This window comes from Triticum aestivum, chromosome 4B (assembly GCF_018294505.1).
Source record: "Triticum aestivum cultivar Chinese Spring chromosome 4B, IWGSC CS RefSeq v2.1, whole genome shotgun sequence".
NCBI classification, from domain to species: Eukaryota; Viridiplantae; Streptophyta; class Magnoliopsida; order Poales; family Poaceae; genus Triticum; species Triticum aestivum.
Window position 1 is genome coordinate 481,705,033 of NC_057804.1, and position 27,368 is coordinate 481,732,400.

Genomic DNA, 27,368 nt, shown 5'->3' on the forward strand with positions numbered 1-27,368 from the left:
CCAACTACCCATCACAAACCCATCTCCCTCGCATTTACATTATTTGCCTCTCGGTTTCCTCTCCCCCACTTCACCCTTGCCCTCGCCCTCTCTTTCCCAATCTCCTCCTCTCTTTTCGCTTGCCATTTTTCTGTTTGCTTGTATGTTGGATTACTTGTTGCCATGGCACAAGATAATACCAAGTTGTGTGACTTCTCGAATACCAATAATAATGATTTCTTTAGTACTCCGATTGCTCCTCTTAATGATGTTGAGTCTTGTGAAATCAATGCTGCTTTGCTGAATCTTGTTATGAAAGATCAATTCGCCGGCCTTCCTAGTGAAGATGCCGCTACTCATCTAAACAATTTTGTTGATTTGTGTGATATGGAAAAGAAGAAAGATATGAATAACAATATTTTCAAATTGAAGTTATTTCCGTTTTCACTTAGAGATCGTGCTAAAATTTGGTTTTCGTCTTTGCCCAAAAACAGCATTGATTCTTGGAACAAGTGCAAAGATGCTTTTATCTCTAAGTATTTTCCTCCCGCTAAGATCATCACTCTTAGGAACGATATTATGAATTTTAAACAACTTGATCATGAGCATGTTGCCCAGTCTTGGGAAAGAATGAAATTGATGCCGGTTTGAATTTATGGATGATCATACAAAAAATTTATTCCGGTTTGAACTTTGCTTCTAGAAATATCTTAGATTCGGCCGCGGGAGGCACGTTTATGGAAATTACGTTAGGAGATGCTACAAAATTGCTTGACAATATTATATCTAATTATTCTCAATGGCACACCGAAAGATCTTCTAGTAAAAAAGTGCATGCTATAGAAGAAATCAATGTTTTGAGTGGAAAGATGGATGAACTTATGAAGATGTTTGCTACTAAAAATACTGCTCTTGATCCCAATGATATGCCTTTGTCTTCCTTGATTGAGAATAATAATGATTCTGTGGACGTGAATTTTGTTGGTAGGAATAGTTTTGGAAACAATGCTTATAGAGGAAATTTTAATACTAGACCGTTCCCTAGTAATCCCTCTAATAATTATGGAAATTCCTACAATAATTCTTATGGTAATTTTAATAAGATGCCCTCTGATTTTGAGAATAGTGTGAAAGAATTTATGATTTCTCAAAAGAATTTTAATGCTTTGCTTGAAGAAAAATTGCTCAAAGTTGATGATTTAGCTAGGAATGTTGATAGACTTTCGCTTGATGTTAATTCTCTTAAACTTGGATCTTCTTCTCCTGAGCATGATATCAATGAGTCTCTCAAAGTAATGAGAATCTCCATTGTCGAGTGCAAGGAAAGAACTGCTAGATTGCGTGCTAAAAAAGAAAGCTGTATAAAAGCGTGTTCTTCTAGTCTCCATGAAAATAATGATGAGGATCTTAAAGTTATTGATGCGTCTCCGATTAGATCCATGTTTTGCAATATGAATTTTGATGATGGTAGTGATGATGAATCAACTTTGCTTAGAAGGTGTCCCAAAAATTCAGAATCTTTAGAGCTTGATGTTAAATTTGGTAAAAGATAGATTGGAGAATCCTCAACTTCTATTGAACCTACTATCTCGGATTTCAAGGAATTTGATTATGATAATTGCTCTTTAAAAGGTTGTATTTCCTTGTTGCAATCCGTTGTTAATTCTCCTCATGCTTATAGTCAAAATAAAGCTTTTACCAAACATATCATTGATGCCTTGTTGCAATCTTATGATCAAAAACTTAATTTGGAAGTTTCTATACCTAGAAAACTTAATGATGAGTGGGAACCTACTATAAAGATTAGAATTAAAGATTATGAGTGTTTTGCTTTGTGTGATTTGGGTGCTAGTGTTTCCACGATTCCAAAAACTTTATGTGATATTCTAGGTTTCCATGATCTTGATGATTGCTCTTTAAATTTGCACCTTGCGGATTCCACCATTAAAAAGCCTATGGGAAGGATCAATGATATTCTTATTGTTTCAAATAGAAATTTGGTGCCCGTAGATTTTATCGTTCTTGATATAGACCTTTCCTTAGAAATTTGGTGCCCGTAGTTATTAGCTAGATGGCTTCTTCTCTCTTTTTGGATCTCAATACAATGTTCTCCCCCTCTCTTGTGGAGAACTATTCGATGTAATCTCTTTTCGTGGTGTGTTTGTCGAGATCCGATGAATTGTGGGTTTATGATCAAGTTTATCTATGAATAATATTTGAATATTCTCTGAATTCTTTTATATATGATTGAGTTATGTTTGCAAGTCTCTTCGAATTATCAGTTTGGTTTGGCCTACTAGATTGATCTTTCTTGCCATGGGAGAAGTGTTTAGCTTTGGGTTCAATCTTGCGGTGTTCTTACCCAGTGACAGAAAGGGTTGCAAGACACGTATTGTATTGTTGCCATCGAGGATAACAAGATGGGGTTTATATCATATTGCATGTGTTTATCCCTCTACATCATGTCATCTTGCTTAAGGCGTTACTCTGTTCTTATGAACTTAATACTCTAGATGCAGGTAGGAGTTGGTCGATGTGTGGAGTAATAGTAGTAGATGCAGGCAGGAGTCGGTCTACTTGTTATGGACGTGATGCCTATATACATGATCATGCCTAGATAATCTCATAATTATGCGCTTTTCTATCAATTGCTCGACAGTAATTTGTTCACCCACCGTAATACTTATGCTATCTCGAGAGAAGCCTCTAGTGAAACCTATGGACCCCGGGTCTATCTCTTATCATATTTGCTTTCAATCTATCTTTATTTGCATCTTTACTCTTTGCATCTATCTTATAAAATACCAAAAATATATTACTATCTCTATCAGATCTCACGTTCGTAAGTGTCCGTGAAGGGATTGACTACCCCTTTATTGCGTTGGTTGCGAGTTCTCAGTTTGTTTGTGTAGGTGTGTGGGACTTTTGAGGAGCCTCCTACTGGATTGATACCTTGGTTCTCAAAACTGAGGGAAATATTTACGCTACACTTTGCTGCATCACCCTCTCCTCTTCGAGGAAAACCAACGCAAGCTCAAGACGTAGCACCGACATGCACCGTACCCGAGCCAGTGCAACCACGCCGTCCTGCGCCTCACCGCTGCCGCTCCAACATCACCACCGCCCACCGCACCAGAGTTGTTCCCACTACGTCGTCCTTCGCTGCCTCGGATCTGCTTCCCCTCCGCTAATAGATGGCCACCGCAACACAGTCAACAATTTTTCCATGGGTTCAACCAAGGCTCCACCCTCCTCCAAAACATCGATTCCCCCGTTAAAAAGAAGAACATTGCCGTGATATCAGGAGGACACAACACTAGCTACCAGAACTGGTACTCCTCTTCCCTTATTCGTGCAAATCTTACATGTCTGCTTGAATGGTATTTATCCTACAGAAGACACTAGTTGACTGCTTCTTCCCACACCGTCTTCCTGATACTAGAAGTTCCTAGTAACTTGTGATGCACAAGATTTCTCCTCATATACTATTTCACCTTAGCTAGAGGTCCGTCGCCCCCCGGGATTTCAATTCCTGGTCAGTTGATTCCCAATTAAAGAAAGCATTCCCCAGCGTAATAGGTGCTAGTCCGCTTATTACGCTGGGGAAGCAGCGCCTCGGTGTTTATCTTAGGGGTGTGTGGGGCCTAGGAGCTACAAGCGCCCGATCTGGAGGTCAGTCGGGCTTAAAAGGATGGCCGGGGGCGCTGCCAAGCATGGCGGTGGTGTGAGGTTGAGGGGAGGGTGGGGCGGCGGAGGTAAGGGTCTTGGCCGGTGGTTGCTAGCGGTTCAAGAAAGATCCTCAACAGTGACTAGCGGGAGGTAGACAAAGGCCATCTGCCCGTTCCTTGTAGATCGGATGGTTCATAAAAAATCGACTGACCTATTTATTTTCAATCGACTGTTATTTTGATAGGACCACATATGGTGGTGTGCTGGAGGAGTACCTGCATTTCCCGGACATCCCTGTGCTCATATATTACAAAATCATACGGAGTAGAATCTAATTTTGTTTGACATGCAATGTTGTAGAGCTATCGTATGTCTCGTGTCATTTATTTTTCAGCCACCTGCTATCTGCTACTTTTACAGTGCACTAGTTCTGCACACACTTCACCCGTACTCTCACTATTGGTTTTTTATGCATGGGTATTTCAGCCTCTGCCAAACAGTTGATAGAAGCACGAAATAAAAGAGAGAAGTCGCTCTAGCTTTCTTTGTGCTTAATCAAAACACGTTTCAGCACTTTAAAGGGTGCAGTGTTAGTAGATGGAGATGGTAAACGTAGCTATGGAGTTGATGATCTTGCTCGCCATGAACCACCATCCCAGGTGCCTGCTTTAACTTCGAGGTGTCATATGTGGTTATATGTTGCATATGTTGTCTAGCTTGTATTCGAAAGGCCGAAGTTGGTCTTTATTAAGATAAGGGAAGATACTTTTTACATGAACCACCATCCCAGGAGTACCAGAAGCCAAATAGATAGTCAGGGCACTGGCCGAGCCAGTGACAAGCCCAGCACAGACATGCATCACCTGCAAGCCAACTAAAAAGCCACGATGATGGGGAAGCAGCCCGCCTCCCACCAGGCTCTCAGGTCCTCGATAATCATGCTCACCACTCGAGTTGGGTGTCTAGCTTGTATTGCCTCCAATTTTGTTAAACTGCATGTGCTTAGCTTACACATTAATATACCTTTGAATATGACATGCCTTCCTATTTTTGGTACATACTACTACATCTGTCTATTAACCATGTTCTTACAACAAACTAATGTTCTTATGTATCCCTCATCAATCACTTATGATGAGACAATCAAGCTCATGGACTACTGTAAGAAAAGATCCCCTTTTAAAGAATGCAGTATCAGCCTCCCCACATGATTCTCAAGAAACAACAATGCTAGATGAAGATAGTCAACGTAGTTCTATAGTTGATGACCGCATTTCCCCTACACCACCATCTCATGTGCTTGCTCTAACTTGGCAGCGTGATATGTAGTTGCATGTTGCATATAGTATCTAGATTGTAAATCTTCCAATTGGTTAAATTGCATGTGTTATTCTGCTTAGTATATACATTATACCTGTTAATGTGACATGTCTTCCTATTTTTGGTACATAGTACATCTGTCTATTAAGCATGTCCTTATGTAAAACTATGTTTTTGTATCACGCATCAATCAATTATGACAAGACACCTTTAGTATATGCAGAGTGATATTGGTTGCATCTTTCATATGATTTATAGCATGCACTGCTTCTAATTTGTCGAAACGCCATTTATGAGGGGACGCTTTTAACTTGGCAGAGTCATATTGGTTACATCTTGCATGTGATTTCTAGCTTGCATTACTTCTAATTTTTTGAAACGGCTTTTGCTTAGTTTACACAAATAGTTGTGAATATGCCATGTCGTCCTGTTTTTCGTACATATTCCATCCTCGTATCATGTCTTTGCCTTACATCAAAGTAGTGATTGTCTGTATCATGCATGAATGAGTTCTGAAGAGTGAATTTTATTGCTTTTTCTTGTCGGCTTTACTTGACAATGCAAAATCAATTAAGCGGAAGGAAATTAGCAAGGCAGTGGATAAAGGTGCTCCTTCCAAAAAAGTAAAATGGAGGGCCTCTATAGATTCTACTTTGCCATCCCCCAAGAAGATTTGCAAGACAACGCATGCATAGACACTCAACGTAGCTGTGTTGATGATGAACATGTCTCCCCTAGTCCACCATCACAGGTGCTCCCTCTAACTTGGCACTGTTATATGTGGTCGCATGTTATGTTTGATGTCTAGCTTGTATTGCTTCTAATTTTGTTGAATTCCATCTTCTTACTTTACACATTATACTTGGGAATAAGACATGTGTTCCTATTTCTAGAACATACAATATCTGTCTATCACACCATGTTCTTACATCAAAGTACTATTGTTGTGTAACCTGCAACAATCACTTATCATAAGATAGTTTTAACTTGGCAGTGTGATATAGGTTACATCTTGCATTCTTTTCTAGCTTGTACTACTTCTAATTTGTTCAAATGGCACTTATGACGAGACAGTTTTAACTTGCTAGAGTGATATTCGTTGCATCTTTCATATGGTGTCTAGCTTTCATTGCTTCTAAGTTGTTGAAATGTCTTCTTCTTAGTTTACACATCATAGCTATGAATATGCAATGCTGCGCTTTTTTCTTACACATTCAATTGTCCTATCATATGGTCGCCTTACATTAAAGTAGTGCTCGTCAGCATCCTGCATCAATGAGTTCTAAAAAGAGAATTTTTATTCATTTTTCTTGTGGGTTTGACTTGACAGGGCAATAAAATTAAGAAAGAGGAAGGAAAAAATTAAGGCAGTGACTGATGGTGGTCTTCTGGCGAAACCGGCATCCCAGGTGCTTTCTCTAGCTTGGCAGTGTCATATTGTCTTGCATGTTGCATACGGTGTCTAGCTTGTATTCCTTGTAATTTGATTAAATTACTTCTGCTTAGTTTACACAAATAGTTGTGAATATGCCATGTCGTCCTGCTCTTCATACATATTCCATCCTCGTATCATGTGTTTGCCTTACATGAAGGTAGTGATTGTCAGTATCATGCATGAATGAGTTCTAAAGAGTGAATTTTATTGCTTTTTCTTGTCGGCTTTACTTGACAATGCAAAATCAATACAGCGGAAGGAAATTAGCAAGGTAGTGGATAAAGGTGCTCCTTCCAAACAACTGAAACGGAGGGCCTCTACAGATTCTAATCCGCCATCCCCCCAAGAAGATTTGCAAGACAACACATGCATAGACACTCAACATAGCTATGTTGATGATGAGCATGTCTCCCCTAGTCCACCATCACATGTGCTCCCTCTAACTTGGCACTCTTATATGTGGTTGCATGTTATGTATGATGTCTAGCTTGTATTGCTTCTAATTTTGTTGAATTCCATCTGCTTACTTTACACAATATACTTGTGAATAAGACACATGTTCATTTCCAGAACATACATTATGTGTCTATCACACCATGTTCTTACATCAAAGTACTATTGTTGTGTAACCTTCAACAATCACTTATTGTAAGACACATTTAACTTGGGAGTGTGATATAGGTTACATCTCACATTCTTTTCTAGCTTGTACTACTTCTAATTTGTTGAAACTGCACTTTTGACGAGACAACTTTAACTTGGTAGAGTGATATTTGTTGCATCTTTCATATGGTGTCTAGCTTTCATTGCTTCTAATTTGTTGAAATGTCTTCTACTTAGTTTACACATCATAGTTGTGAATATGCAATATTGTCCTTTTTTCTTACACATTCAATCGTCCTATCATGTGGTTGCCTTACTGTGCTCGTCAGCATCCTGCATCAATGAGTTCTAAAAAGTGAATTTTTATTCATTTTTATAGTTGGTTTGACTTGACAAGGCAATAAAATTAAGAAAGAGGAAGGAGAAATTAAGGCAGGGACTGACGGCGGTCTTCCTGCGAAACCGGCATCCCAAGTGCTTTCTCTAGCTTGGCAGTGTGATATCGTCTTGCATGTTGCATACGGCGTCTAGCTTGTATTTCTTGTAATTTGATTAAATTACTTCTGCTTAGTTTACACAAATAGTTGTGAATATGCCATGTCGTCCTGTTTTTCATACATATTCCATCCTCGTATCATGTGTTTGCCTTACATCAAGGTAGTGATTGTCAGTATCATGCATGAATGAGTTCTGAGGAGTGAATTTTATTACTTTTTCTTGTCGGTTTTACTTGACAATGCAAAATCAATAAAGAAGAAGGAAATTAGCAAGGTAGTGGATAAAGGTGCTCCTTGCAAACAACTGAAATGGAGGGCCTCTACAGATTATACTCTGCCATCCCCCCCCCCCCTAACAAGATTTGGAACACAACACATGCATAGACACTCAACGTAGTTGTGTTGATGATGAACACATCTCCCCTTGTCCACCATCACAGGTGCTCCCTCTAAATTGGTGTTCTTATATGTGGTTTCATGTTATGCATGATGTCTAGCTTGTATTGCTTCTAATTTTGTTGAATTCCATCTGCTTACTTTACACATTATACTTGTGAATAAGACTCATGTTCCTGTTTCTAGAACATACAATATATGCCTATCACACCATGATCTTACATCAAAGTACTAGTATTGTGTAACCTACAACAATCACTTTTCACAAGACATGTTTAACTTGGTAGTCTGATATAGTTTACATCTCGCATTATTTTCTAGCTTGTACTACTAATTTTTTGAAATGGCACTAATGACAAAACAATTTTAACTTGGTAAAGTGATATTCGTTGCGTCTTAAATATGGTGTCTAGCTTTCATTGCTTCTAATGTTGAAATGCCTTCTGCCTAGTTTACACATCATAGCTGTGAATATGCACTGTTGTGAATATGCAATGGCACTAATGACTAGAGACCTTTAACTTGGTAGTGTGATGTTGTTTGCATCTTGCATATGATTTATTTCTTGTACTGCTTCACATTTGTCTAAATGCCAGTTATGATGAGACATTGTTACCTTGGTAGAGCAATATTTGTAGCATCTTTCATATGGTGTCTACCTTCCATTGCATTGCTTCTAATTTATTGAGATGCCTTCTGCTTAGTTTACACATCATAGTTCTGATTATCTCATGTCGTCCTATTTTTCATACATATTGCATCCTCCTATCATGTGGTTGTCTAACATCAAAGTTCAATTTGTCTATATCACGCATCAATTTGTTCTGAAGAACTAATTTTTTGTTCTTTTTTCTTGTCGGCTTGACTTGACATGGCACAGAGAAAGAGGAAGGAACACAAAATGGCAGGGGATGGTGTTAGTAGTCAGGACGCATGGAAACGGAAGCGGAAGAATTATGTTGATTCTGCTGGTACTGATAGTGTAATAGAAGGTCAAAGTCCACCGGAAAATTGTACAAACACGGTATCCCCTGCTACACCAGCTGCAAAACAATCCAAAGCTACCACCAAACAAGCAATGACAGCCCTATTGTTGCAACACCTTCCATGGTACCAACAGCTGAACGAGTTACTCGTTTGTCAACTCAACTAAGGGCAAGTTCCCAAGCTCCCTTTCCACCTGACACTACTTCCGAAGCACTCTTAACACAAGATGAGTTTGCAAGATCAGATGAACCTTGTGAGCTTCAACAGCAAGAAGATAGTTGTTGGAGTCAAATTACAGTTGCATGCTTCTTAAAATGTAGTATCGCAGTTTGATGTACACTAACACTTCCTATGTTCGTTGTTGGACTAGCACCTAGGCGCAAGAGGAAACAGGCAGCAGGGATAATGCTCGATAGGTTAACTAAATCTAGAGGAGGAAGAATGGAGATCCTTTTTTAGGTAGGTTTAAAAAGGCCACGTGATGCTATAGAGTCAGCCAAGTTAGTATCAGAGGCAGCGGTTGTAGTTAGGTGTCATGCACATATCCTCCCAACATGGATTTAGTATAGAAATGACAAAGATGAAACCCAGTTCAACACCTTCCTCGACCATTTATCTGTAAGTATGGTTATGTATGCAAATTAGTAATATCGTCTTGCTCTATCCCATACTTTCTAGGTTGTTGGTAATGAGACTCCCATAATTTTCAACAGATAAGGTTCAAGTTGGATAGCCAAGATGATGCAACTAGACAAGCATGCACCCATGTTTTCAAGTCTGTTCCGCGACAGTATCGGTATAACTGCAGGGAAACTCAGTTTGAAGGCAAGGCTAATAGTGAACTTGCCCAAACATCTCAAGTGGAAAATATATCGGATGAAGACTAGAGAGGCCTCGTTAAACATGGGTCTGATCTAAAGTATCAAATACGTTATATATATGTGATCAGAGTACATGTTGAACTCCTATTTACGCATGTGCCTCACAAATCTATCTTCTTGTAGGTGAACTGTTCAAAGAACAAGGACAACTGTATGAAAGTGAAATTCCAACAGACGTCAGGATCTCGTAGCTATATTACACATTGCGAGGCTCTTGTAATTAGCTATTGTTTCACTCTTTTCGCTATGCCATATTATCATATCTATATTGACTTGTTCCAAATGCATAGGAAAGCTCGCAAGGACCAAAAAGTACATGAACCAAATGTTTTGGAAATCTTCAAGGACTGTCATGCCAGCAAGACGAAGGGCATGATTACACTAGTCAAAGCCGCTGTTGTAAGTCCTTAATCCTCATGACTTTTAACTACTACTTACTCTGACTTGTACATTGAACTACACAGTTTGCAGCTAATGTCTATTACTCTTTTTAATTTTATAAACAATTGTCTTAGCGTATCATTGCACCTTACAAGGTTTAAAAGAGAGGAGTGATGTTCCTTTGATCTTGATTTGTAATCTAGCTCTGTGCTGGACTTGTCTACATAATGTTACAATTGCTTGTTTGTCTGTTCTCAGTTGTGCCCTTTGTGATATGACTGATGTCATACTGTGCTTACCGTATTATAAACTTTGTCTCTTTATTCTTAGCTATCAATACAATGTGAAGAAATAGACAATACATTAGCCATGGTACATGGTCATATGTTTGGAACCTGGTTTTATTATGTACTTTGCAGTAAAATAAAACAAATATTTTACACGGGCTCACTAGAATAACTTATGTATATAGACCAAAGCTATCTTTTTCTTTTGCTGCCTCCTTAATATCTTCTGTTCTGGTACTAATAATGTAAAAACTCAACTTTTAAGCAAGCTATGGAACAAATGGTGGAACTGCCACCTTGTGAAAGTGACGAGGCAACTAAAACCGAATGTCATTTGTTGCTGCAGTGGGTTAGTGCATGTCCACTAACAGTGCCAAAAGCACGTTCCTGTGTAATACTGAGTTGGTTGTTAAGGCAATCTCGTCCAAACTGCCTGATGATCAAGATATGCAAGCTCAACACAATGTTATATTTGCGCTCCAGACACAAGTCCATTCCCTAACAGAGACCCTTTGTGAAACAAGGATAGCCATTGTTCAATGTTGTCAAGATATGGATGGTTTTGAAACCAGACTATCATACATTTGCTATGTTGTTCAAGAGCCTAGGAGAAATGAAGGCGAAGGTTATGGTGCTCCATTGGATAGTACAACATGAAAAAGTAACAGTCAGGTCAAATGAACTGAGCTTCTAAACTTCTGGTGGTGCATTTATCTACTGGACTGTTAACTTTTATGCCAACCTTCCTTTTGTTTTATGGTTGTAATTTGTTTTGTTGCGATACATAATTTTTTTCTTAATGTGCAGCGACCGGCTGAAGAAAACAGCAAGCCATTTTTGTATAGTTTAGGGTGTTCCTTATATTTGCACTACTGGCGAACTTTTATGCCCGGTGGATGTAATCTGTGCAATTGCCTTAATAGCCTAGCGTTAGTTTCTGGCTTATTTATTTCCCTAGTCTTCCTTTTCCTTGGTTTGCTAGTGGCTGCAACAACCATGGGCCATATATGGACCGTGGTAACCTTGACCCTGCTACGGGCCCAAGGATCCATGGGCCTCCTACGGGCCATCGGAGAAATGGGTCTCCAATGGGCCGTAGAATCAGTGGGCCTCAGGCCGTCAGATAAATGAGCCGACATGGGCCGTGAACAGGCGTAATTGGTATCGGGCCAGAACGGTAATGGGTTGTTTACAGGCCAGAAGACAGCAAAGGCTTAATTTTGTCACAGGCATAACGGGTCGTTAATGGGCCAAAATACAGGACGGGCTGGAAAAGGCGCACGGGTTAACAGGACACAAATGGGCCAATTTTAAACATGGGGCGAATTTGGCACATTAGGGGAACAGGCCAGTAATGGGCCGGAAGTAATCGAGGGCCGAAAAGGAGCCCAAGAATGTATGGGCTGTCAGTAGACCGAAAGCTAAGACGGACTGGAAACAGCCCATGTGAATCATGGGCCATTACTAGGAATAAACAAATTTACTGTTTATTATGGGCTATAGTCACCACGGCCCACTAAAGGGCCCAATGATACGAAAGGCCTCGTATGGGCTGCAAGACGTCGTGGGCCATATATGAGCCAAAAATGAAACGGGCTGGTATTATATTGGACGGCCCACATGATGTTGTTGGGCCGATTTTGGGAACGCCATAACGGGTCGTGAGTTACCGGGCCGTAAAATGGGCTATATGTGAATAGACCGTTAATAGGCTTTTCATAGGCCAGCCCGCTAGCTTTTTACCAAGTCAAAAGGACCAGCCTTTGTAAGCTAAATGGGCCAATGTTGGGCCATCGCACGTGTCGACATATCATAGGCGCCTATCTGACCCCATGTCAAGCTGAGACGTGTTTCCTCCGGCCAATGAGAATTTTACACGTGGAAAATTGCCATTGGTCGTTGCTGTTAACGGGTTCTCTAATCCAAAATAGGACCCGAAAGCTTAACGGTGATCCGTTATGGTGGATGCCACGTGTCGGTTATCCTTGATGAAAGCACTTCCATGACACGTCATTTATCATCATGGAAGTGAACACTTCCATGATGATAATTTTGGTGTTGTCATGGAACACTTCTACGACAGCACAGGTATGACTATCTTGATTATGTCATAAAATCATCATGGATGTACATGCATGACAGAAAACGTGACCTACTGTGACAAACACGTATCTTCATGGAAGTGTATTTTTTTGTAGTGTTGTCCGGATGCAGAAGCGATCGCCGCCTTCTGGCATAGCATCCGAGATGGATGGCTGGCGCGGTAGCTCGGACAAGACAAACCAAGAACCATGCTAGCTGTCATGGATTTGACACGGCAGATGCCCTAGCAAAAGGACTTAGGTGTGGAGCCATTGCAGCTAGGTTAGCTTGAAGGGGTTAAACGGGACAAAGGACATCGGGAGTTTTTACCCAAGTTCGGCCCCTCTCAATGAGGTAAAAGCCTACTCCTGCTTTCGATTGTATTGCTTGTGTTTCGACTACCAGGTAGCGAATATGCTTGAACTAGTGCTCGATCAATTGTTTCTTGAGTTAACCTGCCGTCGGGTCTCACCTTTATATACACAGGTTGAAGCCTGGCGGTTACAGAGTCCCGGACGGCTCACATAACGTTACCGGCTTGGTTTCTAACAACGCTTGCATTACAGAACAAGTTAAACATATGGCGGCTCATCCCTTTTGACCTTAAGTTGCTTCTGGGTCTTGGGCCTTTAGTAAGCTTGCTTTATGAACCGCCATCTTCATACCTTCTTGGGCTTCTTCATCTTAAGTCGCCCGTAGCATGATCCGGCCCCTCCTAGGCGGGTCATACCTAGTAGTTATATCCACAACATTAGGCCCCAGGTTGATTTGAACTCATTCACATCAATCTTCATCACTTGACTTAACAGAATCTCCCATCACTGATTCCTTACAAGTTAATTATAACCCGCCGTGACGTCATACCTCAGAATTGTGTTAACCCGCCATGATGTCATCTCGCATTAATTTCGCACAAGGCCCAGGATATCTTCAACGGATCTTTATCTTAATGGATCTCCCAAAAATCGAGGCGTCCACATAACCACATAATCATTTTTTGGTCCCCTCGATTCCCGTGCATGCCATTTATCCATCTCCTTATAAATAGGCGCAGGGGGTCCATCTTCTCATTCTTTACCCCTGCCCTCATGCCTTCATCTTCCTCTTTGCAACGCTCCTACGCCGCCCGAGCTCCGTCGCCGCCGACTCTAGCTTCATCAACTCCGGCCGCTGCATCACCCTGAACGCGTCCAGAGATCATGGCGCTCCTACGCTGTTCAACAACATCAGTGAGTACTTCTCCTCCCTTGTAACAGATCTCCATTAGGGTTTGCTCAGTTCATCGGAGTTCTTCACTGTCCTTCATCTTCTTCCTCTAGATTGTTGTAGTTTGATCTGAATATGATCTTGAGGTCGCGCGGTAGCACTTTAGCGTCCCTTTTCAATCGCAAATAACCCCTTCTCTGTATAAGCTTTCATCTGAGCACATGAGTTCTTCCACTGCCGCAACTTTAGGTTTACAATTTACTTTCCTTTTCTGAACTGTTGTAGATCCAAAGTAGTAGAATTGATCTGTAAAACATGTTTGTTCAGCACTTAGCAAAAAAATACTCGTAGGCTCATAGATATTTGTCAACTGCAATTGTATGGGCAACTTTATGAGATAGACTACAACCCGCCAGACACCATTAGCCTTCCATGGCAGCTTAAGTAGCAATCTGTAACCCACCAGACATGCACCGGCTTAAATCTGAATCTTTTTAAACCGCTAACATTCATCAATGCTATCAAAACTCGGCCACACCTTGCCGGCTTAAAAATGCCTTTAACTCTTCATAACAATTTTTCATCTTAATTAGGCGGCTTATCATTCGCCGTTATTTTCTTTTTAGGCCAAAAATGACTAATATTGTCACTTCCTACAACTGGGTTCGCTCCATTGTAACGGAGCAAATGCTTACGGAGTATGTTGAGACTGGTATCATAGCTGCCAAAGAGATCATCCACTGGTGGGTCCCAGAACCGGGTGAAGTCAAACCTCAACCTAAGGATAATGAGGTCATAGTATTTGCTGATCATATAAATAGGGGCTTCTCCCCGCCTGGGTTGAAGTTTTTCTGTGATGTGCTACATTTCTTTCAGCTCCGTCCTCAAGACATCGGACCCAATTTCGTGTCTAATATCTGCAACTTCCCAGTTTTTTGCGAAGTATACCTTCAAGAAGAACCCAACATTAACCTCTTCAGAGAGTATTTTTATTTGAAGTGCCAAAATGAGTTCACAGATAGACCCAGCCTAGAACTTGGTGGAATTTCTATTCAGCGTCGAAGAGATGCAGTTTTCCCTACAGCCAAACTTCCTAGTCATCCCAAAGACAGGAACAAAACTTGGTTTTGCTACCAATACACTTCTCCATCTGATGAGAACCCTCTGTTGGGTTTCCACGAGGACCGGCTTAGCCCCGTACATCCCCTTCCAGGCCAGCTCACGACTGCTGAACGGGCCAATACACAGCCACTTTTTCAAAAATAAGAGCTTTGCTTGCCAATGGACTGACCAGCGTCGACCTAGTGTGATGTTGGGTTGCATGGAGGATTATACCCCTCAGCCACCGGCCTAGTTTAATATGCACATACACCGGTGACACCAAGGATCCATTACGCCACAGCTTAGTGCATTTGGATAATAAAGGCATCAATGATATGACCAAGAGCTTGCTTGGGGAATCCTTAGAGAGCTGCAGTAAAACAGGGTTGAACCCTTTCTGCGTTCTTAACTCGCCTCCTCCTGTAAGTGATCAGTGCACACCTTACTTTTCTGTTTACATAAACTGCAAATCCCTTATTTTCACTTTGATTTGCGTAGGCCGACTCTGCCTTCTGGAAGAAGAAATACCAAGAAAAGGAGAAGGCGGCAACAAAGCCTAGGACCAAAACCAAGGCCTCTAAGAAGTGCAAGAAGAAAACTGATGTCTCAGAACTCATTGATCTCGATGATGATGATGATGACGATTTAGAGGTAGAACTTGACTCCCTTGGCTCATTCTTTATGCATCTTATTGACGCTAACCTCTCTTAGGATGATATGAAGGCCAGCCAGGCGGATGATGATGAGGTAACTATCATTTCTTCCGACTCAGAGCCTTTGCCAAGACAGAAAATTCGACATGTGACCCAGAAAGTGACATTTTCACATCCTTTAGCTTACTTGGATCCAAACTTTCTTTTGAAGCAACAGTAGCATGAGACCCGACGCCAGACCTGGAACAGTGGGGGTGGAGAGTTATCCTCCAGCTTACCCAACACCCTAGTTCACAAGCACCAGAAAGAGGTGCCTCAAACTTCAAACTCTTCTTATCCCAAGGCAGGTTGTATTCGCCTTCCACTTAATCCTTCCGACTCAAACTACCAGGGAACCTCAAATTCCTCTTCTGGCGACTCAACTGAAACTCAGCTGCCGTCTTTCAAGACTGCCCCTGGGTAATGATTTTAGCCTTCATTATTTCAACTTTGTAAGTACTTCATATTGACCTTTTTATTTCTCTCGGTGGCAAGGCTAAACCAAGCAAGAAAGCCAAGACAATCAAGCCAACTGAAGATCCCAAGGCTCATGAGCCGGAGAAAAACCGGGCAGAATCTGAAGCTTCAATCCAAAATGTTGAAAACATCGCATATGAGGTGCCACCAGAAATTCCATACACTCATGTGGACCCAATGACCATTGACTCCTCAGGAGTTAAACCGCCGAGCCCTGCCAAACGGGCTGAAGAAACTGAAGATGTTCTTGTCACTGGCACTAGTTACACAGAGCCGGGGAATCCCATAGTCTTGGCCAACACACTGCCAAGGAAGAACTTGTCCAGAGGCGGAAGGTCAAGTTTGATTTGTCCAATTATTCTCAGCTGGGCGTTAATGAACTCCTCTCTGGCTATCTTAGCCAAGTTCATGCTGGCCGCAAACTTGAGATGGGCCTCGTGAAAAAGATGCACCAAAAATATGAGGTACAAACTCCTACTTCCTTTGTTAATATGTTCCTCCATGCCCCAAGTCTTAGCCATAGGATAGATTTAGCACAGTGACGAAGACTTCAATTAGCAGCGACTAAAAAGCTTCAAGCAGTAGCCCCCATGAGCTGGCTTATCTTGACAAAGTCGAGCTGGCTCATTCTCATTAACAGAACAAAAAACTTCCAGGTCCTAGCCCTCATGGGCCGGCTTAGCTTGACAAAGCTGAGCCAGTTCATTCTCAATATGTGAAATAACTCTAGAACCTAGCCCTCATGGGCCAGCTTAGCTTAACAAAGTTGATCCGGTTCATAACATGAATAAATAAAAAGAGCTTCTGCACACATTAGCCCCCAAGTGCCAAGTGCTATTGCTTGCAAAGGGCTTGGGACTTGTGCATATTAACATATCTGCTTATGATTGCTTGAACCTTGCCTATGCAGGAAACCTCCACTCAAGCTGAATCTCGGTTGGCGGATTTGAAGAAAAGACTTGAACATCAAGAATCAGAGACCCGGAAGGCCGAAGCCAAGTTCAAGTTCACCCTTGATGAATAAGAGAAGCTGAAATCCGGGTTTGCTGCAGATAGAAAAGCCTGGGACGAAGAAAAAGTTGCTTTAGTGCAAAGGGCAGAGTCTGCTGAGGCCCCTTTGAAAGAGATTGCCACATAACTGTCTGGTTTAAAGCGTCATATTTCACAGATGACCAGTGCTATCTTCGGTAAGCAAGTTGAAGTATCTCAATAAATTCCAATGCACAATGCTTAACCCGCCTGGCGACTTAACTGCATGTGCTTTTACATTACAAGTCCCAGAAGTGCCAATCTTGGGAAAGACATGCTTGTGAAGCTAAAGGCGGCTTACACTTTGGTGGAGCAGTTATATTCAGGCACCCAGCACACAATTTCTGTGATTACTCACACCAAGGAGCCACCTTCATTCCTCAAAGATGTACTTAACCAATTATCTATCTTGCCACAAAGGATTGCAAAAATCAAACAATCATCCGCCAGAGCCGGCGCAATTACTGCCTTGAGCCGAGCAAAAGCGTGGCAACCTGAGCTAGACCCGGTAGAGCTAGTCAGTGGTTGCCCGAGCTATAAGGAGGACGGGACTCCCTTCACCATCGAGGACTTTGTTGTATGCGCGAGGGAGGTGTGCCCATTAGCCACCAAATTGGTCGAAGAGACTAACCTTTCATGATATCAGGCGGCTTATACAACAGAGAACTCAAGAGAAAAAGCTCCGGTTTATGAAGCTGTTGACCTGATCCCGCCAGCATGTAAGCATACCTTTGCCCCTGAAGTTGACCCGTCTAAACTCATTGATGATGAAGCCTAATTCCAAGCTTTAACGGGCATCAACTAGAAAACATCTAATTTCCAGATGATAGATGGAGGCAAAGAACCAGCGCAGGCTAACCAGAAATCTTCCGCTCAGCATGAGCTCAACTGATATGAAGGGCGATTCACCAATCATGGCGCCAAATTTTTTGAAAAAACTTGAAACCATTTGGGCCTGATGATAGCCTTGTAATAGGCTAGTTAAAAACAATGATCTGCCATGCCATCGTGCATGTTTTGTCGTGCAAACATGTTGAAACTGTCGTTCGATGCATGAAAATCCATAAGTCATACTTCATCACATTTATCCATCAGATGGGTTATAACAAGCATTGCTATGTGACCTGCACATAAGTGAACAACATGTGCCCTGGCAGTTTACACCAGGGCGGGTCACAATATTCAAAATATCATATTCTGGCGACTTAAAGTCTATAACCAGGGCGAGTGATGAAGCCTCACATTTCCAAATAATAGGTAAAACTATACCTGTGACTGTAGTTCACACTACCGGCTTACACCACCATAAGTGATGAAAATAATATCAAATGCTCAATCACAGCATGCTGGCGACTTAAAGCCCAAAACCAGGCTTGGTTATTAAAAACCTTTAAATATATTCCAACATACTGGCGACTTACTCCAAAACCAGGGTGGGTTATATTGCTTAGCACAATATGGTATGATAACTTTGTCAAAGTCTTATAATCAGGGAAGGTTATCAAAACCTCACATATCCATATTCAATAAGTAAAACATACCTATGGAATGAAATCATACTTCCGGCTTATATCGCCATATCCTCTAAGGAGGACAGTTCCATAGCTTTATAGCATACAACTCCAAGCCCGTAATTCAATATTTTTGGTGACTTACCGTCCAAAGCCAGAACGGGTTATCAAAACCCTAGATATACTCATAGCATGAGCCATAATGATTAAGGCTACATGGCCTGAATCATGTGAAACCATACATCAATATAGTAAAAAATATCAAATTGAAATAATGTTCAGAAAACAAGAAATCAGAAAATAAGGCGTTCATAGGCTGCCAAGCCTCAATATCAAGTGCTTTTCATAGGTTGCACAACCACTAGGTTAATCCTTCATTCAAACATGTAAGCCGGGCCTCACATGACTAACCACCATTGTAACTTTAGACAAGTTCAGGGTCTTTAGGAGATTGACTGTCATGAGTATGGCGGTCATTCCAGGATTACCTGGATGGAGTGACAGACAAACAAGGAAGGATAAACCGGAATTTTGGTGATTTACACCTGGCATATCAGCCAATCAAAAGGGGTTAACAAAGCTATGTTCATTGAATAGGGAGCCCCCCAAGTGACATATATTAAGCCTTTCAAGGCAAGATACCTATGTTTGAACTATGCAGTACCACAAGTTCTCCTTGGTAACCTTTAACTTGAGAAATAAGCCCCCAAGAATTTTCAGCAAGGCATATAAGCCGGAGCAATAGGGTAGTCATAGTTATGCTCAATGAGCAGGAAGCCCCCAAGTAATGTTTAATCAAGGCGTACAAGCCGGATCAAGAGGGTAGTCACAGCTATACTCAATGAGCAGGAAGCCCCCAAGTGATCTTATGAACTGACAATAAAGACTCAGATACTCAGAAATGAAACGACAGAGGCCCTGAATTATCAGGGATGCCGGCTTTATTATACTTGATCATAATATATACATGGATGAAAATATGTACAACACAAGAGCCAATGGCTCAGGTGTAATAAGGTCGAAGATGAGCAATGTTCCAAGGCCACCGAGTCTCCTCCTCCGATGTGCGCGAGTTCTTGTGGTCTCGAACATCAATGAGGTAGTAGGATCCGTTACTCAAGTTTTTGCTGACCACAAAGGGTCCTTCCCAAGGTAGGGAGAGCTTGTGTATATCTGTCTGATCCTGGATAAGCCAGAGCACCAAGTCACCTTCTTGAAAGGTCCGGGTTTTAACCCGGCGGCTATGATAATGGTGCAGATCCTATTGGTATATTGCTGAACGAGCCGCTGCAAGGTCGCGTTCTTCATCCAACAAGTCAAGAGCATCTTGACATGCCTTTTCATTATCAGCTTCAACATAAGCCGCCACATGGGGTGAATCAGCACGGATGTCACTAGGGAGAACCGCCTCTGCTCCGTAAACCATGAAGAAAGGCGTGTAACTCGTGGATCTACTGGGGTAGTATTGTTACTCCAAAGCACTGAGGGTAACTCCTCAACCCAACAACCCGGTGTCCTCTGCAAAGGGGCCATAAGTCAGGGTTTTATGCCTCTGAGATTTCTTGATTGGCCCTTTCAGCTTGACCATTAGACTAGGGGTGAGCCACTGACGAGACATCAAGACGAATATGCTCCCGTTGGCAGAATTCTTCCATAGCACCCTTAGACAGATTAGTGCCATTATTAGTTATGATGCTATGAGGATAACCAAAGCGGAAAATCACCTTTTTTATGAATTAAACTGTTGTTGCAGCATCACATTTACTGACCGGCTCAGCCTCAACCCACTTTGTGAACTTGTCAATCGCCACCAAAAGCTGGGTATTCTTTTCTTTGGATCTTTTGAAAGGCCCAACCGTATCCAGTCCCCAGACTGCAAACGGCCAAGTAATTAGAATCATCCTCAATTCTTGAGCCGGCACATGAGCTCGTCTGGAAAATTTCTGGTAGCCATCACACTTGCTAACCAGATCTTCTGCATTAGCATGAGCCGTCAGCCAATAAAACCCATGACGAAAAGCCTTAGCAACGAGAGATTTCAAGCTGGCATGATGGCCACAATCCAGTTCATGGATCTCCCTTAGAATTTCGCGACCCTCCTCAAAAGAGATGCATCGTTGAAACACCCCTGTAACACTGCACTGGTGTAACTCACCATTGACAATGGTCATTGACTTAGACCTCCAGGTTATTTGTCTGGCCAAAGTTTCTTCATCAGGTAACTCACCCCGGGTCATATAAGCCAAATATGGAACAGTCCAGTCAGGAAATAGCATGGAGAGCCGCCACCAACTGCGCCTCCGGGTCAGGGATAGCAAGATCCTCCTCTGTAGGCAATTTAACCGAAGGATTATTCAGAACATCTAGAAAAACATTAGGTGGTATCGGCTTACGCTGAGACCCCAGCTGGCTTAAAGCATCAGTTGCCTCATTTTTCATGCGATCAATATGTTCCACCTGATAGCCTTTGAAATGACCAGCAATATCATCAACCGCCCGGTGATAAACCGCCATGAGCGGGTCTTTGGAATCCCAAGTTCCTGAGACCTGCTGAGCCACCAAATCTGAATCACCAGAACACCTGACCCGGCTTAAGTTCATCTCCTTAGCCATCTGAAGACCATGGAGTAAAGCCTCATACTCAGCTGCATTGTTAGTGCAAGGAAACATCAACCTTAAAACATAACAGAACTTATCTCCTCGTTGGGAAGTCAAAATAACTCCAGTTCCCGATCCTTACAATTGCCTGGATCCATCAAAATGAATAGTCCAATATGTATTATCCGGCTTATCCTCAGGCATCTGCAACTCGGTCCAATCATTGATGAAATCAACAAGGGCTTGACATTTAATGGATGTTCGAGGCACATATTTCAAACCATGGGGTCCAAGTTCAATTGCTCACTTAGCCACCCGACCTGTAGCTTCTCTATTTTGAATAATATCCCCCAGAGGAGCAGAACTGACTACAGTGATGGGATGACCAAAGAAATAATGCTTCAACTTGCGACTAGCCATGAACACTCCATAAAATAGCTTATGTGTAACGCCCCAGATATACTTTCCATATTTGTATCCAACTCTTGCCGTCTCCGGCGCTAAGTAATATTTATTTCTCGGGTTTGGGTTTTTGTCTCCGCGTGTTGTTTTTCTTTTTCGTGCATCTCTTATCATGTCATCACGTGCATGGCATTTGCATATATGTTCATCTCATGCATTCGAGCCTTTTCCCCGTTGTCCGTTTTGCATTCCGGCGCTTCGTTCTCCTCCGGTGGTCATTTCTACCTTTCTTTCGTGTGTGGGGTTTAAACATTTCCGGATTGGACCGAGACTTGCCAAGCGGCCTTGGTTTACTACCGGTAGACCGCCTGTCAAGTTTCGGGTCATTTGGACTTCGTTTGATACTCCAACGGTTAACCGAGGGACCGGAAAGGCCTCGTGAGTGTTGCAGCCCAACACCCCCCAAATTTGGCCCAAAATCCACCAAACTCTGCTCCATGTCCTAGAGCGTTCGATCACGATCGTGTGGGTGAAAACCGCACCTCATTTGGACTCTCCTAGCTCCACTTATGTCTATTTATAGACCCCCTCCTCCAAATCCCGGATCCCCTCGTCTCAAACCCTAGCTAAAAAAAACAGGTCCCAGCCACCGACGGACATGTCCGCCGCCTGACCGGACACGTCCGCCGGCGCCCCCGACCACGCCGCGCTGCCACGTGGGCCGCGCCCACTTCGCCGCGCCGCCGAAGCCCGCCGGCCCGCGGGAGGCCCGCCCCTCGCCCCCACGGGCCAGAACCGGCGCCGCCCGGCTCCCTTGTTCGGCCGCCCGCGCCCGACCTCCTCTTCCCCGACGCCGGCGCCGGAGTTCGCCGCGCCGCCGCCACCTCGACGCGGTCCGGCCGCCCTGCCGCGCCGTTCCACGCCGCCGTTCGCCGCCCTGAGGCGCCCAGCTCGACGCCGGAGCTCGCCGCCGCCTCCACGCTCCCGCTCGTCGCCCGTCGCCGGCCCGGCGACCGCGCCTCCCCGCCGGTCTCGTTGCTCTTCTCCGGTGAAGTTTCCCGACGAACCTCGATCCACGTGCAGGTCCGATCCGGATCGGGATCAGATCCACCCGCGCGTCCAACCAAACGCCACCCCCGATCTGCACCGCTCTGTCCCGGATCCCTCCGTCTCGCGTTGACTTTCGCGGAGGTAAAATTTTCTCTAAGTCCCGGAAATTTTTGATCCAAGTTGCTCTGTTCGAGGTCCCGTAACTTTGCAACCGTAGCTCCGATTTGGGCGTATGATATATCAAAATCTTCGCCTCGACATGTACATCATTTCATTCCATTGCATCATTTGCTTTTGAGGTCATCTTGTTGCCCAAAATGCTGTTAGAAGGGGGCTTCGTGAGTTAAATTGCAGATCCGTTAGTTCATCATGCACTTTTGTCATTTTTGCTATGTTTAATTCGTGCATGATATGCCTGTGCCCCTTTGGGATGAATTGTTAAGCATTTTGTCTTCTTTCCAGTGGTGCCACCCATGCATTTTTAGGATGTGTGTGTTGTCTTGTGCAAGCTTGCGAAGAGAGGTACCTGAGATTGCAGATTTCAGGGACTTAGTGATTTCACTAAGTCTGGGATATTTTAGTTCATGTTGCTATATGTCCAGCTTGTTTCCTAGTGATCCGTGCCTCTTTTGAGGATGTTCAGTAAGGGAGTTTTAATATTTATGTTATGCTCTATCCATCCATGTCTTTGTTTGCATATGTGGAGTGCTCTAGGTTGACTCAATCGAGCTCAACTTTTGCTTCGTTGTTAATCCGGGCAGATCGTCAACTTGTTTGCGATTTTGCCGATGCTACCGTTAGTGTTCCATGCATGCTATGCCTTCGTTCTTGCCATGTGTAGCTAGCACTTTGTGCCTTCTTGCTGGTTATATGCTTTCCTTGCCATGACTTGCACCGTAGTGAGTGCATCGAGCTTGTTTACATGCCTTCGCGAGTTATATTTCAGCATGTCTCAGTTTTCACTAAGTCTGAAAACTGATTGTGTTCGAGCTATGTTCGTGAGCTCGGTAGAGTATTTTGTGAACCCTTTTGGCCCCAGGTCACTTTGGGTGTTTTTTAAGCTTGTTGAGTAGCTCCATGCCATGTTCTTACTTGTCATGTTCAGGTTTTCTATCATGTTGTTTTGCTGCTCCGAAGAGAGCATCGTGATCTGAAATTTCAGACTAGTGTTAATTTCACTAAGTCTGAAATCTGTTTTGCATTTGCGTTTTAGCCATGCTTGTTTGAACCTCTTAATGGATGAATTTGCCTATGGCTCAGTGCTAGTGTTTTGTCAACCATCTTGTGTACATCACTGCCATGTATTTTGTTTTCATGTTTGGTGGCTGTAGCATGTTCATTTCGTTGCATTTAGATGCCTACTTGCTGTAAATCGCAGACCGGTGTCATATCTTAAAACGCTCGCCATTTCCAAACCGTAGCTCCGATTCCAATGATCTTTATATCGTTTTCAAGCGATTTCATCCCCTCTATCCAGTGGCACACTTGGTTTTCCAAGTTGATGCCAGGTTCATGCATTTCCTGTCATATCTTGCATTTTGCATCCCGCATCGCATCCCGCATAGCATATCGTCATTTCATCATATTGCTTGGTCTTGCCGTGGTTGATTGTATCCTTGTTGCTTGTTTGTCTTGTTGGGTAGAGCCGGGAGACGAGTTCGCTACCGAGGAGCCCGTTGAGTTTGCTTGCGAGGATCCAGTCAACTCTGACAACTGTGCAGGCAAGATGATCATACCCTCGAAATCACTACTATCTTTGCTATGCTAGTTTGCTCGCTCTTTTGCTTTGCCACTGCTACGATGCCTACCTTTTGCTTGTCAGCCTCCCAATTGCCATGTGATCCCCTAACCCACCATTGTCCTAGCAAACCGTTGATTGGCTATGTTACCGCTTTGCTCAGCCCTTCTTATAGCGTTGTTAGTTGCAGGTGGAAGATTGGAGCCGTTCCTTGTTGGAACTTTTATTTACTTGTTGGGATATCACAATATACCTTACTTAATTAATGCATCTATATACTTGGTAAAGGGTGGAAGGCTCGGCCTTATGCCTGGTGTTTTGTTCCACTCTTGCCGCCCTAGTTTCCGTCATATCGGTGTTATGTTCCCGGATTTTGCGTTCCTTACACGGTTGGGCTATTATGGGAACCCCTTGACAGTTCGTCTTAAGTAAAGCTCTTCCAGCAATGCCAACATTGGTTTACCATTTGCCACCTAGCCTTTTCTTTCCCTTGGGTTCTGCAGACTCAAGGGTCATCGTTATTTTACCCCCCCCGGGCCAGTGCTCCTCTGAGTGTTGGTCCACCTGTCAGCTACCGGTGGCTACCAGGGGCAACTCTGGGCTGGCCTACCCGTACCTAGGACAATCTGAGTGTGCCCTGAGAAAGAGATATGTGCAGCTCCTATCGGGATTTGTCGGCACATTCGGGCGGTGTTGCTGGTTTAGTTTTACCCTGTCGAAATGTCTTGTTGTACCGGGATACCGAGTCTGATCGGAATGTCTCGGGTGGAGGTCTATTCCTTCGTTGACCGTGAGAGCTTGTCATGGGCTAAGTTGGGACTCCCCTGCAGGGATTGAACTTTCGAAAGCCGTGCCCGCGGTTATGGGCAGATGGGAATTTGTTAACGTCCGGTTGTAGAAAACCCGAAGTTGACCTTATTTAAAATACATCAACCGCGTGTGTAACCGTGATGGTCTCTTCTCGGCGGAGTCCGGGAAGTGAACACGGTGTTGGAGTTATGCTTGACGTAGGTTGCTATAGGATCACTTCTTGATCATATTTGTATCGCTCGTGCTTCGCCTTCTCTTCTCGCTCTCTTTTGCGAATAGATAGCCACCACATATGCTAGTCGCTTGCTGCAGCTCCACATATATTTGCCTTATCCATTCCTATGAGCTTAAATAGTTTTGATCGCGTGGGTGTGAGATTGCTGAGTCCTTGTGGCTCACAGATACTACAACTCCAGATGCAGGTCCAGGTGATTCCGCTCCAGGTGACGAGTACGAGCTCAAGTGGGAGTTCGACGAGGACTCTCAGCGTTATTATGTTTCCTTTCCCGATGATCAGTAGTGGTGCCTGGTTGGGGTTATCGATTCAGGACCTTGTCGCATGTTGGGTTCTTTTCTATTTTGGCGCCGTAGTCGGGCCATGAGTGTTTGTTTGATGGATGTTATTTATGCACTCTGATGTGACGTGGCGAGTGTAAGCCAACTATGTTATCTCCCCCTTTTATTATATATTACATGGGATGTTGTAATGATTGCCTGACTTGCGACATTGCTTTCAATGCGGTTATGCCTCTAAGTCGTGCCTCGACACGTGGGAGCTATAGCCGCATCGAGGGCGTTACAAGTTGGTAATCAGAGCCATCCCCGACCTTAGGAGCCCCATTGCTTGATCGTTTTTAGCAGCCGAGTTGTGTCTAGAAAAATGTTTTGAGTCCTTAGGAATTATATATCGGAGAGCTTAGGAATTCTTTTACTTCCCAGTCTCCTCATCGCTCTGGTAAGGCATCCTGACGTAGAGTTTTGACTCTTCTCTTCTCAAATTTCACTAAAAAATTTTTAGGATCACGCGAGTATCTTGGTTTTGTTCCGATGGTTTTGTGACGAGAACATTGTTCTTGGTGCCTCCTGTCTTTAGGGGTTGTGGCAGTGTCCCGGGGAGTTGAGCTCCGAGGTGTTGTCGTCACAATTTTATCGTTGCAATTCTGGTATACTTGAGATATGTGCGCGACATCGAAATCTCTTTTATGCAGTTCGTTGGTGAGATAACCTCGACGCCACCCAGTACTGGGGCGGGAGTTCGGGAGTATCGCCATAACTTGTATAACGGATGCTTTTCGAAGGTTGAGGTAGATGGTTTCCGAAGTTTTCCTGGTTATGTGTTGAAGGATGGATACAGCTGGATGTAGGATTTGCTAGTTTGGGTGAGATATTGTGCTTCCCCTGTATCCCCAACACCTGATTGCATAACCAGAAAGGTTCGGGAATTTCATAGGTGGGAATTCTAGTAGCTCTAGTTCTTCTTCCACGGATATTGGTTTGAGATTGGGATTTCTTACCGATTATTCGTTCTTGATCCGTACCTTGTTGATTTATTTCTCTACCTTAATTCTTCGTGGCTTCTCAATTTATGGATATGTGACCACTTCAAGAGAAATGCATTCGTTCATTCTGTTCGGATGTGAAGACTATATGTTGCAATTTTCATTCCGTTGGATTCAGCTTCTATATTGTTGTCTATCAGTGTGCTAATGGTGGTCAACCTGTTCAGGATGGCTCCTCCAACGCGCACGACTCCGAATCCTGATCCGCCTCCACCTCCGCCTCCTCCGGAAGCATGGCAAGCTGTGATGGCCGCTACTAATGCAAACACACAGTTGATCATGCAAATTCTCCAAGAGCGCAATCAAGGCAGTCAAGGGAATCAAGGCCATAATCAGCACCACTTTGCTACACTGAACCAGTTCCTTGCTAATGGCCCAAAGACGTTCAGCGGTTGTGTTGAGGCTACCGATGCTGACGATTGGCTAGTGGATCTGGGCAAGCATTTTGAATGCAGCAACGTCAGGCCTGAAGATTTCGTCAAGTTCGCTTCTTTCCAGCTCAAAGATCAGGCTGCAGAGTGGTTCCAGCAGTACAAGGATTCCAGAGGTGGACGTGTTATCACTTGGAATGATTTTCGTCAAGATTTCCGCGCTCATCACATCCCTCAAAGTGTGGTTGAGAGTAAGCGTCAGGAATTCCGCAATCTGAAGCAAGGCTCTTTGTCTGTCTATGACTAC